General features: G+C 38.9%; 1 protein-coding gene across 4 annotated transcripts in view; it reads right to left on the bottom strand.

Moving 5' to 3' along the window:
* Window positions 1-20,424, bottom strand: part of Ldah (lipid droplet associated hydrolase) — an 868,625-nt gene that overhangs the window by 75,845 nt on the left and 772,356 nt on the right. The window contains exon 1 of one of the 4 annotated variants that reach the window (XM_051143337.1): window positions 5,523-5,606. The exons of 2 other annotated variants lie outside the window; for them this stretch is intronic. The gene's annotated coding sequence lies outside the window, so the exon portion shown is untranslated. Of the gene's footprint in view, window positions 1-5,333; window positions 5,474-5,522; window positions 5,607-20,424 lie in introns of those variants that run through there. One more of the 4 variants, XM_051143343.1, reaches the window with a different exon arrangement.

Below are 20,424 nucleotides of genomic sequence, written 5' to 3'. Positions count from 1 at the left end.
GGATTAGAAAACATAATCCATCTTTTTGTTGCATCCAAGAAACACACCTCAACATCCAAGATAGATATTATCTCAGGGTAAAAGGGAGGAAAAGATATTCAAGCAATTGGACCATTGAAGCAAGCTGGTGTAGCCATTTTAATATATATTAAAATAGATTTCAAACCAAACCTAATCAAAGGATACGGGAAAGGGTTCTACATACTCATCAAAGGAAAAATCCACTGAGATGACATTTCAATTCTTAACATCTATGCTCTAAACACAAGGGCACCCACTTTTGTAAAAGAAATACTAGTACTCTCACATACTGATTGTGGGAGACTTCATCTCTCTTACATTCCTCACCAATGAACATGTCATCCAGTCAAAAACTAAACAGAGAAATACTGACCTAACAGATGTTATACACCAAAGTAGCCTAACAGATATATACAGAACATTTCACCCAAACATAAAAGAATATAGCTTCTTCTCAGCACTTCATGGGGCTTTCTCTGAAATTGACCATTTACTAGGACACAAAGCAAGTTTTAACAGATAAAAGAAATTTGAAATGACTTCCTATATCCTATCAAACTACCACATATTAAAAGTTGGATGTCACCAACATCAGAAACAACAGATGGCTTACAAACTCATGGAAATTGAACAACTCTCTACTGAATGAAAACTGAGTCAAGACAGACATAATAATGAAAGAAAGACTTTCTAGTATACAATGAAGATGAATACACAGCATAATCAAACCTATGGTACACAATGAAAGTGGTGCTAAAAGTAAAGTTCATGGTACTAAGTACCTACATAAAAAGACTGGAGAGATCTCACATGGTCTTGACACAGAATTCTACCAGACATTCAAATAAGAGTTAATGTCAATACTCCTTGAATTATTCCACAAAATAGAAACAGAAGAAACACTGTTCAACTCATTTTATGAGGCTATACTTACTCTGATACCCAAACCACAGACCACATAAAGAGGACTGCAGACTAATTTCCTTTAGATATGCAAAAATACTCAATACAATAAAATACTTGCAAACCAAGTCCAAGAACACACCAAAATGATCATCCATCATGATTAAGTAGGGTTCATCTCAGAGATGCAGAAACAAAACAAACCCGAATAAAACCAAAGAACCCGCCCGCCCCCCCCAAAAGTAGGCCTCCTATATACAAATGACAAACTGAGAAAGAAATCAGGGACACAATACCCTTCACAATAGCCTGAAATAATAAAACATCTTGGAGGAATGCTAACCAAGAAGTGTTAAGACCTGTATAATGGAAATTTAATGGATTTAAAGAAAGAAATTGAAGAATATACTAGAAGATAGAAAGATCTCCCATGCTCACGGATCGGTTGGATTAACACAGTAAGAACGGCCACCTTATCAAAAGCAATCTACAGATTCAATGTAATTCCCATCAAAATCCCAACACAGTTCTTTACAGGTTCTTTATACACTCCTATGGGGACCTGATTTTTGATGAAGAAGCCAAAATTATACAATGGAAAAAAGAAGGCATTTTCAACAAATGATGCTGGTCAAACTGGAAGTCTGCATGTAGAAGACAATGAAAAAGGAGAATGTGAAAAAAATTCAGCTATTAGGGATGCAAGTAAGGAAAAGACAGTCTTTCAAACAAACATCATGGGCTAACTAGATATCAATACAGAAAATGAAAGTACTATAACACAGAGTGCCACATATAATTTAGATCTTAAAATTAAAAGAGAACAATAAAGCTTCCAAGAGACCACTGCTTACATTATAACATACCTTTACACCTTTGGACAGTGAAAGGTTATTTAAACAAGCTTTAGTGCACCTTAACCACAAAGGAAGTTTTAAAATGCTTTCTTCAGATGGCTGTTTAGGATCAATTAGTTATACAAGTTAATTGTTAGTTGACCAAATCATGGTCATATCAATTACTAGTTTATTTTTATCACAGGAATATACATCTAGGGTGCAACAGGTAGATTCTATAGAAAGGTAAGTTAAAATAGATAAGGTAGGTCTTCAAAAACCTCAGAGACATACAGAATATAGCATTTAAAATGCTTTTTATTATTCATTCACAATAAGACAGTCTACCTCCTGGCAATACCTAGCCTACCTCAAAGAGGATAATGAGCATCAAAGAACCTCCTTATGGAGATGGCTTCAAATGTGGCAAACAAACCACTGGGCAAAATATCCTCATTTCTGCCACAGACAGAATTCTGCCTAAAAAAGGGCAAGCTTGGATACAGGGAGAGTCAATGGCCAAACTCTGCCAAGACAGGGTAAGGAAATCCTCAACAGTTCCTGCCTCACAGTATGTCTGTCAGATATATTGGGCCAGAAGGCTGAAGATGATGCTCCGACATTATAGAGAGTTGTGGGTGACTGTTCATATAGCAAACTGTCTCTGTCATCTCATTTGGGAAGCTGCTAACCTGCCCTCCTTGTAATTAATTTTATCCCTTCTCAAGTCTCTGATGGGGTTGAAGACCAGAGAGTTTAGTTTTACAATTAAGCTTAGTAGTTTAGGGGTTAAGATGTTTTTAGGTTTAGATAGATGTTTTAAGTTGATAATGATGAGGTGTGATAGATACTGATTTACATTCAGAATTTTAGACTCACCAAGATCTTTGTTTTCTTCAAGGCTGCCAAATACAAATAGCCCAAACACTAAGAATGTAATATTTATATAATTCCTGATTGTTTCATAGTTCTTCTTGCTGTAGGTAGTTTACTGTATATATGTGTAATAATATAAATGTATATGTAAAAAATATATTTAATAAAAAGAAGAACTTGCATTCATCTATAGACACTAATAGAGCATAGTCAGAAAACAGAAGAGGCACACACATGTAGTGTTCTGGCCATCAGACTATTGTAAGGCCTTTGGCAAATGCAACACCCCTTCATGATAAAAGTCCTGGAGAGATGAGGACTATAATGGACATTCCTAAACATAATAAAGGCGATTTACAGATATTCTCCAGGAACAGGTTTGAATCTTGACTGCTACTCATGTGTCATTATCATTTGTGTTTGTTTGTGTGTCGGGGGAGCGGGTTTACAGTGTTCTTCTACTCTGTGATTTTTCTTGTCATTTTCTTAATCTCTCTGTATACTATCTATCAGAACATATAATTACTTTTTTTTTTTTGTTGGGTTAGGGGTTGAACTCAGGACCTTGGATATGTTAGGTAATTACTCTATGACTGAGCTACAGCTTTAATCTCTCTCTATATTTTTGTGTAGTATCTATACATACAAAATAGATTTCTCCAACATGTACATATCCAGAATATGCAAGGAACTTCTACAAATCAGAGGGGGAGGGGGATATCCGATTAAAATCCAGGAAAAATATAAGAAGGGCACTTTATAAAAGAGAATGGGCAAAACCAGATGGCTAATAACCAAAAGGGCTTTCAAAGAGAGTCAAAGAATACCAAAACGGAAACTATTTTCTGGGTATGCTGATTCATGTCCATAATCCCAGAATTTGGGAGGTTGAGGCAGGAATGTTAAGTCTGAGACTAGCCATGGCTACATGGTATAAAACTATCTCAAAATCAAGCAAACAAACAAACTGTCAAAACCAAACACCCAGCTGCTGTGGCTCATGCCTGCCTATTCTTCTAGCACTGAGGATGTAGAGGTAAGATCAGGAGCTCAAGGTCAGCCTGGATTACGGAAGACCCTATGTCAAAAAACCGTAAAAACCAAAAAACATAAAGTATAGTGCTGATCATAGCTTTGCGCACGCGTGCGCGCGCGCACACACACACACACACATTTTTTAGACCAGTGCTGGGATTCTCCCATTTCAGCCTATGAAGACCTTGAATATCAGGATAATTAATTAGGAAACCAGTAATTCCAGAATATATCTTCCAAGAGACATGCATTGACTGCTGTTACAGTTTAAAAAATAAAAAAGTTCCTAGGGACCAGGCATGGTGCTGCACACTTGTAATCCCAGCACTTGGGAGGCAGAGACAGGTGGATCGCTGTGAGTTCCACGTCAGCCTGGTCTACAAAGCAAGCCTCCAAACACAAAACAAACAAACAAGAAGTTCCTAGGATACACAGAGCATCCCATCTATTCTTGCTACATGGCACACCATCATAAAACTCAATGCCTTAAGACAACAAGTTATACCCTCAACAGATTATGTGAGTCAGGAATTTAGAAAAGCGCAGCAATGTCAGTCTTGGTCCATTCCAAAGTAGGGTTAGTTAAGAAAAATCAACACCCAGCTTTGGCTTCTTCACTGGGACAGAGGTTCTCTGGAAATACCTTTATTGATAAACTTCACAACAAACGCTCCAAAACAATAGGTTGAACACATCATCCCTATCTAAACTCTGGAGACCTATTCTAATATGTTCTGGCAGTACATGTAGGCTGATTTCCAAGCCCAAGTGCTACCTAAGGGTTTCTTGGGCCTCGCCTCATTCGTCATGTAGCATTAGTTCACAGCACACTGACAAGCATTTTGAGCTTTTAGGAGACAGGCATACCATACATCCCAGAAAATGATGTGACATTTTGCCAATGATGACCTTACCAGTCTCTCCTATTATCTTCATCAAAGTAGTTTCAGAAAATGTTGACTGGCATTTAGGAATATGCTTTCTAAGAAATGAGAAAGGACTTGATTAAAGTATTCTGCTAAGAAGATAGCAAAACACCAGAAAAACGTACGACCACACTGAAGTCTGGAAGCTACCGAAAATACTATATAAGAAACAAGAGCAAGAAATTTAAAAATTTAAATTGAGACTACAAACTTAAGGGATGGGCTCAACAGCGGAGTGGAGTTCACAGAGAATACGATGAGAGAACTTGTATAGATCCATATAATTTACAAGCCCGAATTCGTGGGAAATAGTACAAATATTAGCAGTAACCCAGGTACTTATTCTACAAATGACAAATGACCTAAAATTCATAGAGCCCCATAGGGGACAATGTGGGACTGAAAGAGACACTTAAAGAAATAGTATCAGGAAACGTCTCAAATTTGAGAAGGACACAAATCTACAGATTGAAGAAGCTGAACAAACCTCAAGTTGGAGAAGTCTGTTGAATTACAATGCACGCCATATTTGCAGTTTGCAAAACGAAGAATAAAGGGGGCGGGGGGGGGGGGAATCTCAAAAGCTGTTAGAGAGAAACAATACATTATCTGTAAGGGTAAAGGTAATTTTAATGTCGGCAGGAGAAACCACGAGGGCCAGTGTGGACCTCAGATGCCTGGGCAGCCCCAGGGTGGACTTGTACTAATTTCTAGCAGGTTGGCCTCACAGGCTCACCGTTTGCCAGGGGACCGCTGGTGACCCTGCCACAGGTGGGGTGCGTCTAATACCATCGCGGTCCGCACGGCACAGCTCAGCGATTGTGTATCGCGGTGCTGACAGCTCCATTATCCTGACACTGGTAATTCTCAGCTCCCTGCGCTTCCTCGGACAACACCATGCACAGTGCTGGCAGCATCACCTCACCTGTGTCCCGCAAGGTTTGCCAAATCGTCCGCGGGAGTCCTGGAAAAAGTTCAACGGGACAGGAAGTCCCGCCTGTCGTTACGTCACAACACCGCGCCGCGCCGGTCCCGGAAATTGAAACCCTTAGAACGCTTTGCGTGAGAGGATCTCGAGTGTGAGTTTTGGTGGCAGCCTGGTGGGTAGGTGGTTTATAGCCGGCGGATCGTGGGAGCACATAGTTTCCCGTATTTCATCTGAGAAAAATCATAGTAATTATTACCCCCACACAGAAAAGAAACTGCTCTTTTCTTCAGGACCTCAGTACCATCATCCAGCTAGCTGTGCAGTGTAAATTGCTAAATATTTTCATTACCCTTCTTTATCAGTTCTACTTTCCATATCCAATAATTATAACAGTTAATGAATATAGAAAAAGCCAACCACCGTGCTAAGAGTTTTTCATGAACTAATTTTTAAATCATCACAGCAATTGGTGTGGTCAGTATTAACAAGCGATCATTGTAGTCTGGAGACATAAAAATATTTTTTTTTAAATGCTTATATCAGAGTGACAGTGTATTATATATGCAAGGTGGTGCCCCATCACAGTTTATGTCTGTAAATTTCTCACCACTAATGCTATTAAACTATAGATGGTGCCACTCAGAACTATTCACCTCCCTCCCCAGAACTCAATGAAAAATGGAAATGGAATCTTAAAAACAACTGGAAGCTGTGCTACACGTCTCTCTTAATCCCGGCTTCAAGTCTCTCTGGGTATCTGTTCTATCCTTTCTTCCATCCATAGGCTACATGACGATGCACTGATGGCAGGATTTCTTTCAATTCTTGGATATGCACCTGTAACGTATCATCTCAGGTGATTTATATTTCTGATTTCACTGAACCCGTGCCAGAAATAACTGAAGGTTCAGTCTTTCCAGACTTAATAGATGGCCCAGGATTATTTCTGTTCACCTGCAGTGTAAAATGAGATGTGGAGAAACTAAGTAATTTTCCCAAAGCCATTTGGGAGAGGTAGGCTCAGGTTACTTGCAGCAACTTCTGAGTTGTTCTTCGTGTCTTCTCTGGACAGTCTACTTTTAGACTATACATGCTCTTACTAAGTTGTCATTTTTGCACAGATGTTCCCTTTGCTACATGACAATATAACTGTTGTGGCATATATAAGTAGTTGAGTGCTCTCTGAAGTCTTCAGACATATTTGACATGTGTCAGGTAAGCTGTAATCTGGAGCTATTAAATACTGAGATTTGGAAATAAAATACTTCTCCCTCCCCATAGGGTCATGTGTTGGATACTTGTTTGCCATGTAGCAGTCTACAGAGGTGGAGAGGTGATTTGACCATTGAGAATGTCATGTGTGAACTGGCTGTTAGAAACTGAGGACTGGATCAGGGAAGCAAATCACTGAAGGAATGTGCCATTCTAAGCTGGACATGGTGGGGCATTCCTTTAATCCCAGCACTTAGAGGCAGGCAGATCTGTGTGAATTCGAGGCCAGCCTGGTCTACAAAGAGAGTTCTAGGACAGCCAGGGCTATTTACACAGAGAAACCTTGTTTCAAAACAAAACAAAACAAAAAAAAAGATATATCTTCTTCTTATCTCTCTGTGCTTCCTGGACAGCTTGGCACTACCACACACTCCCCACCACAAGCATTTCTCACCACAGACAAAAGCAGTGGCCTGAAATTTCTCAATCTGTAAGCCAAAATAAATTCGTTTGTTGTTTTTGTTTGTTTTGAGGAAGGATCTCTCTACATAAGCTGTTCCCTAATGCAGACCACGCTGTCCTCAAGCTCACACATGTCTGCCTGCCTCTACCTCTCAAATGCTAGGATTAAATACATGTTCAGCCAAATTATTTGGCCTTTTAAATTTATTTGGGTATTTTGATACCAGGATGAAAAGTTACTGACACAAGAGACTTCTTTCTTTTATGTATGTCCTTTAAAAAAAAAAAGTTTTTACATCAGGTTCTAGTTTCTATTAAAATGGGATTTCCCTGTAAATCATCCTTTTACATTCTTCAAGTATGTTAAAACCCATGTGCTTACTAACTTATCTGAAGGTCTGGAGAATTTTGAATTGGAACTCCCCAGCCCTTTAAATTATCTTTATTAGAACATCTTAAATTTTAGTGTAAATAAGAATTACTTCACTTGGTTTGTTAAGACAAATAATAATTTAGTAGGTTTTGGATGGAGCATAGAATTTGCATTTTAGATGAGCTCTCATTATTTTGTTGCTTTGGGTGAGTATTAGGCCATTCTTTAGTGATTTCTCTTTCTAACAGTAGAGAAAATATCTAGGGGTAAGGTAATAATCTTCATTTATAGTAGCAGGTACATGAAAATTTGGATAAATATGTTTTGTAACATATGTCTTACAACAGACGTTTCATTATATTTCTGAAGAAATTTATCTGTACTACAGTGTTAATCACAATATTTTAGAAAGGAGAGAGAGAGAGAGAGAGAGAGAGAGAGAGAGAGAGAGAGAGAGAGAGAGAGAGAGAGAGAGAAAGGTCGGGCAATGGTGGCGCATGCTTTAATTCCAGCACTTGGGAGGCAGAGGCAGGAAGATCGCTGTGAGTTTGAGAGCAGCCTAGTCTACAAAGTGAGGCCAGGACAGCCAAGGCTACACAGAAAATCCCTGTCTCGAAAAACCAAAATAAATAAATAAAAAGAGAGAAAGATTGTTTCTGTCTCGTGGGCAGCCAAATAAACAGGCAATGATGCAATAAATAAGCAAAACAATTTAATGTAAATGAGAGTGTGCCTAAGTTAGGTAGGATCACTACTAGAAAAAGCCTTCAATTTTGTTCCTGATAATCTAGTGAAAGATCAAATTCTAGACTACTTCTCATCCTTTGTCTCCTTTAATATGGCCATCTTGTACCATGCAACACTCTCATTGCCCCACTTCCTGTCCCACTTTTTTTTTTGTCTAAAATCTCTCCATAGGTGTACTGCCTGGTTTTGTGTTATCAACTTGACATACTAGAGTCACCAGAGAGGGAGAAACCTCCGTTCAGGAAATACCTCCATGAGGTCCAGGTGTAAGGCATTCTCTCAATTAGTGATCAATAGGGAAAGGCCCAGCCCATGGTAGGTGGTGCCATCCCTGGCTTGGTGGTCTTGGGTTCTATGAGAAAGCATATTGAGCAAGCCATGAGGAGAAAGCCAGTAAGAAGTACCTCTCCAAGGACTTTGCATCAGATCCTGCCTCCAAGTTCCTGCCCTGTTTGTGTTCCTGTCCTGACTTCCTTAGGTGATGAACAGCCATGTGGAAGTGTAAGCTGAGTCAACCCTTTCCTCCCCAACTTGCTTTTTTTGGTCATGGTATTTTGTTACAGCAATAGAAATTCTAACTAAGGCAACAGGTGATTGTGTTCAGTTCCATATTTTAAAATGTTATTGATAAGCAGATAAAGCTCAAGTCCACACTGGCAACCCAGAACTTGCTCATGAGCTCCAAGCTTGACAGTCAATCATGCAATAAAATATATTCACTTGAAAGACAAATAAGAACGATAAAGTTAGTGTAGTCCACGTATGACTGTTTGAAACTCCATTGGTCAGATACAGATATACACTAATATAAAATAAAAATAGGACCTGAAAAACAGTTTGGAGCTAAAACAATTATTTTTTCATATCTTGACTTTAAATAACTTTGGACATCTATTTTTTGTCATTCTTTGTCCCAAAGGCAAATGGATGGAGGAAGGATAGGAGTGAACAATTTGGGGCAAAAGAGTTATAAGAAAGATTAAAAAAATGACTTTTGGACTGAACAGTTCATTACTTGTGTGAGGTTCTCTGAAACTTCATATTTGGCAAGGTGATGGCAACATTCAAGATGGTGTCTGTCAACAGCCAGTGTCCTTGAGTAGTTGTTGGTACCTACATTCCTGTGAAGGACGCATAGTGTGAAAAGAAGAACTTTTGTTGTTTCTTTCTAATATTCTTGTTATTGGAATACAGTGTTTCCTTCTTAGGTTATTGTAGAGTGATGGCCACACCGAGCTTGTCTTTCTCTTTGATTTTAATTCCAAATACCTAGGGGAAGAATTTACAATTGGCTTATCTGTGGTCTGATGTCCAATAATTGTCCACTCACAATGACAAGTGCTAATGGCCATGTTGTTCCTCTGCCAGTGTAAGTGAAGGATCATAGTTGAGTGATGCAAGCATTCCATAAAGGACTCTAATAGAAGCATGGCTGGCCATAAAATTAGGGCACTGTATACTGATTTTAGTGATATGCTTTTACCTTTTACATAAAACACTAGAATCCCATTGTACTTTCATATTTTAGTAACTATTTCTTAACAGTCTGAGCATTCCTCAAGGCTATGTCTACAGGGTATCCAAAGATAAAGTTCTGGCTGTTATAGACACACAATAAGAAAACTGAATAAATTAATATATAACGATAGTGTAAGAGAAAGTAAAAGTATGTTTCAAAAATACTTTAGTAGAGAGAGAGAAAGAAGGCATGAAGTTGGATAGGTGGGGAGGATCTCGGAGGAGGTAGAAGAGGAGAACCATGATCAGAATATATTGCATTACATTTTTAAAATTTTCAATAAAAAGATTTAAAATACACATTCTTTGAAAAATAGATCATTTTAGATCCCACGTACTAAGGGTCAATAAAATAAAAAATCAAGTTAAAGTGTTTTATAGAAATTCTGGATTATTTAACTTTTTAAAACTTTTCATAATGTATAAACCTTGTTTTCTTTTCTTAATTTAGTCTTTTTATTTTTCTGAGAACTTCACACCTAAATGTTGTGTGTTTACATCATTCCACCTCCTCTCTCTCCCTTCATCATCTCCCTTGTCCTCAAGATTATGACTTCTTCTGCAATTATTTCTACCTGTCTCTGTCTTTCTCAACACACAAAAATCCTACTGAGCTCACTTAGTGTTTCACCTATGTACACTTTTTTATTTAATTAATTTATTCAGATTACATCTCAGTTGTTATCCCCTCACTTGTATCCTCTTGTTCCTCCCTCCCTCACTCTTTCACCCTTTCCCCTTCCCCTAGGTCTGTGATAGAAGGGGACCTCCACCCCAACTATGTGGTCACAGCCTATCAAGTCTCATCTTGGTAGCCTGCTTATCCTTTCTCTGAGTGCCACCAGACCTCCCCACCAAGGGGAAGTGGTCAAATATGGAGCACCAGAGTTCATGTCAGAGTCAGTCTCCACTCTCCACACAACTGTGGAGAATATGCTGTCCATTGGCTAGATCTGAATAGGACTTCAGTGTTTACTGCGTGTAAACATTGGTTGGTGCAGTAGTTTGAACAGACCTCCCTGAGTCCAGATCTGCCCCTCATGATGTTCTTTTTGTAGGTTTCTAGGACCCTCTGGATCCTTCTATTCTCCCATTCTCTCATACTTTTCTCACATAGAGTCTCAATAGGAAGTCCTCACATCTATCCCAATCTCCTGGTAAATGAAGACTTTCATGGAACATCCCTTTTGGGCTAGTGTCCAATTATAAATGAGTATATACCATGTGTGTCTTTCTGGGTCTGGGTTAACTCACTCAGAATGAGCATTTCTAGTTGCATCCATTTCCCTGCAAATTTTGGGATTTCCTTGTTTTTGATAGCTGAGTAGCATTCCATCGTGTAAATGTACCACAGTTTTTTAATCCATTCTTTGACTGAGGGACATCTAGGTTGTTTCCAGGTTCTGGCTCTTATGAATAAGGCTGCTATGATCATGGTTGAGGGTATGTCCTTGTTGTGTGCTGGAGCATCTTCTGGGTATTTTCCAAGGAATGGAAGCTGAGTCTTGATGTAACCCTATTCCCTATTTTCTGAGAAAGCACCAGATAGATTTCCAAAGTGGTTGTACAAGTTTGCACTCCCACCAGCAATGAAGAAGTGTTCCTCTATCTCCACATCCTTGCTATCATGTGCTGTCACTTGAGTTTTTGATCTTAGCATTCTGTTGGGTATAAGATGCAATCTCAGAGTCATTTTGATTTGTATTTCTCTGATGACTAAGAATGTTGAACATTTCTTTAAGTGTTTCTTCGCCATTTGATGTTCCTCTGTTAAGAATTCTGTTTAATTCTGAGCCCCATTTCTTAATTTGGTTATTTTGTTTGGTGGTGTTTAATTTCTTGAGTTCTTTATATATTTTGGATATTAGACCTTTGTCAGATGTAGAGTTGGTGAAGATTTTTTCCCAGTCTGTAGGTTGTCACTTTGTTCTATTGATGGTGTCTTCTGCCTTACAGAAGCGTCTCAGCCTCATGAGCTCCCATTTGCTAATTGTTGACTTTAAGGCCTGGGCTGTTGGTATTCTGTTCAGGAAGTTGTCTCCTGTGTCAATGAGTTCCAGGCTCTTCCCACTTTTTCTTCTAATGGGTTTAGTGTCTCTAGATTTATGTTGAGGTCTTTAATCCACTTGGACTTGAGTTTTACGCATGGTGATAAATATGGGTCTACTTGCATTTTTCCTACATGTAGACATCCAGTTAGACCAACACCATTTGTTGAAGATGCTATCCTTTTTCCATTGAATAGATTTGGCTCGTTTGTGAAAAATCAAGTGTCCGTATATGTGTGGATTTATTTCTGGGTCTTCGATGTTCTAGCTAGAGCAATAAGACAACCAAAAGAGATCAAGTGGATCCAAATGGGAAAGGAGGAAGTCAAATTATCCCTATTCGCAGATGATATGATAGTGTATGTAAGTGACCCCCAGATTTCCACCAGAGAACTCCTACATCTGATAAACACCTTCAGCAAAATGGCTGGATACAAAATTAACTAAAAAAAAAAAATCAGTTGCCTTACTATATACAAATGATAATCATGCAGAGGAAGTAATTAGGGGAACTACACCCTTCACGATAGCCACAAAGCAATATAAAATATCTAGGAGTAACTCCAGCCAAGCAAGTGAAAGACTTCTTTGAAAACAACGTAAAATCTCTGAAGAAGGAGATTAAAGATGACATCAGAAGATGGAACATAGTAAAAATGTCCATCTTATCAAGAGCAATTTACAGATTCAATGCAATCCCCATCAAAATACCTACACATTTTTAAAAAGGCATCAAAAGATCAATTCTCAACTTCATATGGAAAAACAAAAAACCCAGATTAGCTAAAACAATCATGTACAATAAAAGATCCTCTAGAGGAATCTCCATACCTAATCTCAAGCTGTACTATAGAGCAACAGTAATTAAAACAACATGGTACTGGCACAGCAATAGGATGCTTGATCTATGTACACATTTTTAAGGCTGACCACTTTCTATTAGATAGCCTATCAGAGGCTCATCCCTGGAGAACACTTGCTTTCTTTCCCTCACTAACCATTGGTTGTCTGTAATTCTATCTAGCAGTGAGACCTTGTGAAATTTCCCTTATTCATTTTGACATATGTAATGATATTATAATCATGAAGGGCTTGTTTAGACTACCATATTGTTGAGATTTTATGAATGCAGCCTTTCTGTCTTGTCTAGGAAACAGTACCTAGCAGCAGGTATATTGTCCTTTGTATTGTACAATATTTCCACATTCTTATATAATGTTCCCTGAGCTTCTGAGGTGTGAGAGACACACTAATCTGTGTGTTTAAGGACACATATTTATAATATACTTAGAAATTATATTGGTTTAGAAATATGGAGGTAGATGCTTCCTCTGTAGGATCTTTTCACCCAGGAGAACTTAGCTAGACTTACAGTAACAGGCCTGAGTTTCCTCCTATTGAGCAAGCCTTAAGCCCAATTAGACAGTGGTTGGTTACTCCCAAGATAATAGTGCTACTATTGAACCATTGTGGATTGTGGTTTAAAAGCCTATGGACCCCATAGGCTCACAGGGAGTAGTATTATTAAGAGGCGTGGCCTTGGAATAGTTGGGGCTTTGTTGTAGGAAGGGTGTCAGTAGTAGGTGAGCTTTGAGGTTTCTGAAGCTCAAACCAGGCATAGTAACTCACAGTTCATTTCCTGTTGCCTGTTGATGCAGATATAGAACTCTCAGCTATATTTCCAGTGCTATGTCTGCCTGTGTGTAACATAATTCCACCATGCTGCTAATGGACTAAACCTCTGAACTGTAAGACAGCCCCAATTAAGTGTTTTCCTTCATAAGAATTGGTGTGGTTATGGTGTCTCTTCACAACAATAAAACCCTAACTAAGACATTTGTACCAGAAATGGGGTATTTCTGTGATAGGCTAGACTGTTAAGTCTGAAATCGCCTTGCGGAGATTATGCAATTAGCAAAAATCCTGCATGCAGGGGTCAGCCACTTTACAAAATGATGACCCTGGATTGGGCTCACAGGCCTTTTTATGGGTAAAGATAAGAATTACAGAAAGAGTTAGGTAATCTAAAGCCTTACTGGTGGGCAGCAAGGCAGTTACATGGGTCAATTTTTGATAGGCTGGTGTCCAGGTGGCCAGCAGACTGCATTCTTGTGTCATGAACATTTAACCACAAAAGGACATACCTAAGCCATATAAGAATGTCAAGCACAGATGGCCAATTCTGAGATAAGATTTCTTCATATTCCTGTGATTATCTCTCGGCTGCCTTCCTGGTGGAAGATTTTTATGGTCTGTTCCAGAACTGAATACTTCTCAGGGTCATGCCTAGGCCAAGCCTGGTCCTATAATGGAGACCAAGCTCAAAATGGAGTCAAAAATTCTCTTTTCAAGACCATGTTTTTATTTGGGAGAATGTGGCCTTTGGACTTCGAGTTAGGAAAACAGTGGAACGTTATAAGTACAACTTAATGGGTTATATCACTAGGAGCATGGAAGACAACGGGGCTGAGGGTGATTTGAACTGGGGTGGCCTGGCTCAAGATGTTTCTGAGGAGAATATTAGTATGTGGCCTAGAGACCATTCTTGTGATATTTTGGCAAAGACTGTGGTTGTTTTCTGCCCTTGTTCAAAAAAAAAAAAAATCTGCCTGAGGCTAAATTGATTTATGGATTAACAGCTTTTGCAGAAGGCATTTTAAAACAGCCTTCTATGTTGTGTGGTTGTTAGTGTTGAGTCTTATGAAGATCTAGAATGGTATGGAGGAAGTTGAGCAAGGAAAAGTACAAAATGTACAGTTGAAGGAAGTGGAAATCCTGTTCAAGGAGATAAACAACTTCCAACATAAAAATGAATTAACATTTTGGGGACAGGTGTGGTGGCACATATCTTTAGTCCCAGCACTCTGGAGGCAGAGGCTAACGTATATTTAAGTTCAAGGACAGCCAAGCTTAGCCAGTGAAGGAGACCATTGAAAACAGAAAGCTTGTGAAGATGTTTTTGAATTAGGTGGCCATATTCCAGACCCAGCAAGAAGCAGAACTTGGCAGCTTTGGCCACGTGGCTCTGGCTTTAGAGTCAAGGATAGAAGAAAGTTATGGAATCTCCCTCTGAGACTAAGGAGAGCTGCTGAGGCTGGGCATGTGTCAGAGATGTCCCTGCATGGAGGACTAGGGAGGCCACTGTGTGAAGCTGTGAAGGTGAAGCCTGGATTGCCTTGGAGACCCCAAGATATTGGAGATACCAGAGTCATGGGATAGGAGAAGAGAGCTGCTAACAGAGAGTGGAACCAGCGAGAGACAGATAGACAGACAGACAGACAGATAGATAGAGATAGAGAGATAGATAAAGAGAGGTGTGTTGCAGTCAGCAAAGCTAAAAGGAGTTGGAGATCTGAAGAGTATTTGTTATCAGACATGGAGATGTGGAGCTTGGAGTTTGTTTAGCTGGTTTTCTGTCTTGCTTTGGTTCAGTGTTTCCTCACTGTGCTCCTTTTTCTCCCTTTTGTAACAATAGTGTGTATCCTGTGCCATTCTATGTTGGAAGTATGTGATCTGCCTTTTCATTTTGATTAAAGGGGATTACAGTTAGAAGATTGCATGAATCTCATAAGAGATGTTGAACTTTAGGCTTTTAAACAAATTTGAGACTCTGATAGACTATGAGGACTTTTGAAATTGGACTAAATGCATTTTAAATTATGATATGGCTGCAAGCCTATTTGGGGCTAGTAAGTAGAATGGGGTAGTGGAAGCTGCTAACCTGCACTTCTGGTTCACTCAGGTAATTAAGTTTTATTCCTTCTCAAGTCTCTGATGGGGTTGAAGACCAGATAGTTTAATCTTACAATTAATCTTAGTTGGTCAGTGATTAAGATGTTTTTAGATCTAGATAGATGTTTTAAGTTAATAGAGATGGGATATGATAGGTACTGATTTTCATTTAGAATTTTAGACTCAATAAGATAGGAAATATGTTTACTTCAAGTTCGCCAAGTACATATAGCCAAATCCCTAGGAATGTAACATTTATATAATGTCCTGATTGTATTGTGGTTCTTTCTGCTGTATGTAGCTTATTTTATTTGGGTGTAATAGTATAAATGTATATGTTAAAAAAGAAACATAATTTAAAAATGGAAAAAAAGAAGGCCTCCATAGACACATAGGGAGTGGCATTATCAGGAGGTGTGGCCTTCTTGGAGTAGGTGGGGCTTTCTTGGAGGAAGTACATCACTAGGGGGAAGGCTCTGAAGTCTCAGAAGCTCAAACCAGGCCTGGCAGCTCATAGTTCACTTCCTGCTGCCTGCTGATATAGATACAGAGTTCCTGGCTCCTTCTCCAGCACCCTATTTACCTGCATACCACATGCTTCCCGCCATGTTCATAATAGGCTAAACCTCAGAGCTATAAGCCAGCTCCAATTACATGTTTTCCTTTATAAAAGTTGCTGTGGCCATGGTGCCTCTTCACAGCAGTGAAACTTAACTAACACAGGTATATATTGCTGGGCCAGCCATTGATATGGGAGGAGAAAATAAGGGGGTGGGTGGAGACTGGGTAGAGAAGAAGGAGGGTCATTCAGAAGGAGAGGAAGGAAATAAACCAAACACACTAAGGGTGTTTGAAAAAGCCATAGGGAAACATACTTATAAACTTACTTAAAAATACATATGCATTATATATAAATCTATTATATGCAGAGAGAGAGAGAGAGAGAGAGAGAGAGAGAGAGAGAGAGAGAGAGAGAGAGAGAGAGAACGAGAGCGCACTTAAATGGAGTTACACAAACGTCCTTCGAAATTGTTGGTCAAGGAGGCTGGTGTCTAAGACACTCCTCAAACAATATAGATTATTACCATTTTTCTTGCTTGCCTTCTTGAACTTGAAGCTAGACACTATTGCTGAAGACATCACATAATTTGGACACAGGACTTGAAGGAGTCAAGTTGGAACTGGCCTGAAAGCATTGTTCTTGAGGACTAGCTCTCAGTACTGAAAGCTGCTATACAAGCTGTCATATAATAAATATAATATAATATAATATAATATAATATAATATAATATAATATAAGAATATAACCAAAGTGTTCTATGTGATAGTTAATAGTATAGAATCCAGTCAGGGAGGTAGTCCTGAAGGCAACAACCTTCATCTATAAAACTTGGAAATTCTTATGAAAAAGCTGTTCTTATGGCATTGTCTTTACACAGACATTTAAAAGAATGAACAAAAATCTGACAAACAGCAGCATTTAGATGGCTCGGCCATAAAAATTACACAACATATACACATATACTAACATATGTATGTACATGTGAGCATATTTTAGGGAAATAGTAAAAATAGTGTTTTAAAGACTTTCAATGTAATTCATCACATATACCATCAGTATAATGCCATATGTTTTGTCTCAATCCATGCTGTGTGCATTAGTCCTTTTCAGTGAGTTCACACTATAAAGAAGCTTTTAGTGGCAGGGCAGGCTAGAGAGAGGATAAGAAAAACATGGACATTGTAGTTGAAATATCTCTATAAATTCAAAACAAACAGGTCAGAATTAGCTACAGATGGATACCACTTTACAGTACAGTGTGTTCCCATTTTATTGAGGTCCTCAGAAGCTCATTGCACCATTCAGTAAGGTTTTTGTGAGCTACTAACAGTACTTCAGGGTTTTTACAAATCATCCCTTTTAATTTTTTAATGGAGACTTCATATTCTTCAGTAAAATAAAGAGCAGGTTTTTCATAGATCCAAATACCTTTGCATGGAGTTCATCCATCCAAGTGTGGGAGACAAGTGGTGGCTCTTTGGAGAGGCTAATGTCCTAACCTTGGGAACTGCACCATGCTACATTTTATAGTTGAAGGGACATTGGCAATGTGCTGAAGATTGTGATATGGATAAAATTATCCTGTTCAGACGGGACCAAGGGAATCAAAGGCTCAGAGAGGGGGGAAGAGGGTCAGAGTCACAGAAAACACAGTGACACTGGAAGCAATGAATGGGAGTCTGGGATGCGATGGTGGAAGCAATGATACAATGGGAGCCTTTGCACTGTTGCCATGAACATGGAAGATGGAAGCCGCAAAGCAAGGAATGCAGGAATTACTGGCAGAAAAGAAAATTCAAATCTTCAGAGGAAATATAGCCCAGCCAACACCTTAATTTCAACTCACTGAAGTAAACTTTGAGATTCTGATCTCTAGAACAGATGTTGTTTTAAGGGATTGCATGTGTTTCAGCAGTCACAACAGACTAATAGATCAATCAAAGAGATGCCCAGACCCGTTCTGTTTTAAAATAAGTGGATGATACCAGCTGGATAGATGCCATGCTTCTGAGTGCTTGTTACTGTCTGTACACTCTTATGGTTCCTCTACTACACCTGTGTCGTTTCAGCTTTGGAAACCTTTAAATGTCTCATGTTTGCTTGCCTTTACTCAGATTGCTTTTAAAATTAAAAGAAAAAAAAAACCTATAGTCATGCTATTAGTACAAAGTTCAAGTCCATTCAAAGAGCCATTTCATTTATGGTTATCTATGGAACTCTTAACTGAAATTAACAAAGTGAAACCAAGTTTGAAAATAAATGGTGAATTCTGATATCTTTAGAGTTTCCCAACTTTTGGTTCTGGAGTCATTCATTTTTAATAATATTCCAGGAAGATTAGTGAAACATGCACTGTGCCCTCCCCTCCCCTTCTTTTCCCCCATCCCTTTCTTTTCTTTCTTTCTTCACTTTCTTTTTAAGTTTTCCTTTTAAATGTTGGAACTGAGATATCAATCTGAAAGTGTGTTGAAATTGATCAGGAAGACGTGTTAACTTTTTATCAGTCCACACCTGATATTCCATGTTTGGAGAATGTCTTAAGTGATGAGCATGAGTTCTATTATATTCTAAGCCATGTGATTGGCCTGCTTTGGGATACCTTCTTCAATTCAAAGAGATGAAAATATTCTGCTGTGTGAAACTATGTTGATGTTGCCAGTGACCCAATGGACTGGTTGAACAGTACGGAAAACTATGGGTTAGATATGGAGGTCTTGAAGACAGGTCTGGAGTCTTGCCTTAAAAGATAATGTTTGTGTGAAGTTGGCTGAAAGTTACATTATGGTCAAGGTGGTTAATTTGAAAAAATGATTTGAAAAGGCATGATCCTATGACCCTGCTGTTGTCAACTCTATGATAAAAACTAAAGTCTTTTGCTAGGAATGGTGGCAAATACTTGTAATTCTAGTACATTCAGCTTTTTCTTCACCATCATCACAATCATCACCATCACATTTTGTTTTTGATGTTTGTTTGAGCATTCCAGCTCTAGCATTTGGGAGAAAGGTCAGGGAAGTGCTGGAAAGTTGGCAGGCTGACCAATGTGGCTACCATCCTAGGCCCAGATCCAGGATTTTGAATTGGCCCACCTCAACACCTACCCCTTTAGTGAACTTCTGGAATGTGTGAAGGGGCTAGTGTAGGTGTGATGTTTTTAAAAAGATTTATTTATTTATTTATTTATTTATTTATTTATTTATTTATTTATTTATTACAATATTCTGCCTGCCTGTATGCCTCCACATCAGAAGAAGGCATCAGATCATATTATAGATGGTTGTGAGCCACCATGTGGTTGCTGGGAATTGAACTCAGGACCTCTGGAAGATCAGACAGTGCTCTTAACCACTGAGCCATCTCTCCAGCCCTGGTGTGATGTTTTTTGAATTGCTTTATTGGGTTAGTATATCTATCATCCTTCCAAGCCTTATTCCACCCTAATCCCTTCCAACCCCCCAACTAGGTAGGAGATAAAGAAGGTTAGAGGGGAAAGGGGGTGTAGACCTCTTTAGACTACTTCCTGCTGAGTAGGGGTGTTGCATTCCCTGGGGCAAGTCCATTCTTTGCTGTCATAATATCTCAAACCTGCAATCTAGCAATAACAAATGTAGCAGCAAGAATCAGTAAGAGTGGGAAGCAGCAGCAGCAGCTACAGGCCCCCTTGGGGATCTCTCATTTATACCCTCTCAAAAGTCCTCAGCATTCCAAACATAAACTATCTGCAGCTGAAAAAAAAAATTACTCTCCTCCTAGAGCACGAGGCAATCATGTGTAGCAGCTGTGGATAATTTGAAATAGCCCCATAACCCACACCTGGGATTAAAACAAAAACATATTCATATAACATAACTGGGCTTTTAAAGAAACCAAAATTCTCACTTCAGGTTAGCCCTATAGATCTAAAGCTACAGAATCTCCATGACAGGGGCAACAACAGGATATCTGAGAGATGTCCCAGTGAGGACCCACTACTGATAGTATAGCAGAAGCTAGCGGCCTTGAACCACACCAATGATTCATTGCAATGAATATTTGCAAATAAAGATTTTTGGACAAAAGGGTATACTATGTGACACACCATGACACACTGCAGCTTTCACAGCAAGATTTTAAAATTTTTATTATTTATTTATTTACTTTTGGGGGGATGTTGCTGCAAGGGTGGATATAAAGGGGTGGGGAGATGGGTGGGATTGGGGTGCATGGTGTAAAATTCACAAAGAAACAAAAGTTTAAAAAAAAGA

This window comes from Acomys russatus, chromosome 1, assembly GCF_903995435.1.
Source record: "Acomys russatus chromosome 1, mAcoRus1.1, whole genome shotgun sequence".
Classification (NCBI taxonomy): Eukaryota; Metazoa; Chordata; class Mammalia; order Rodentia; family Muridae; genus Acomys; species Acomys russatus.
The sequence above is the reverse complement of the archived record's forward strand: the minus strand, read 5'-3'. Positions and strand labels throughout refer to the sequence as shown.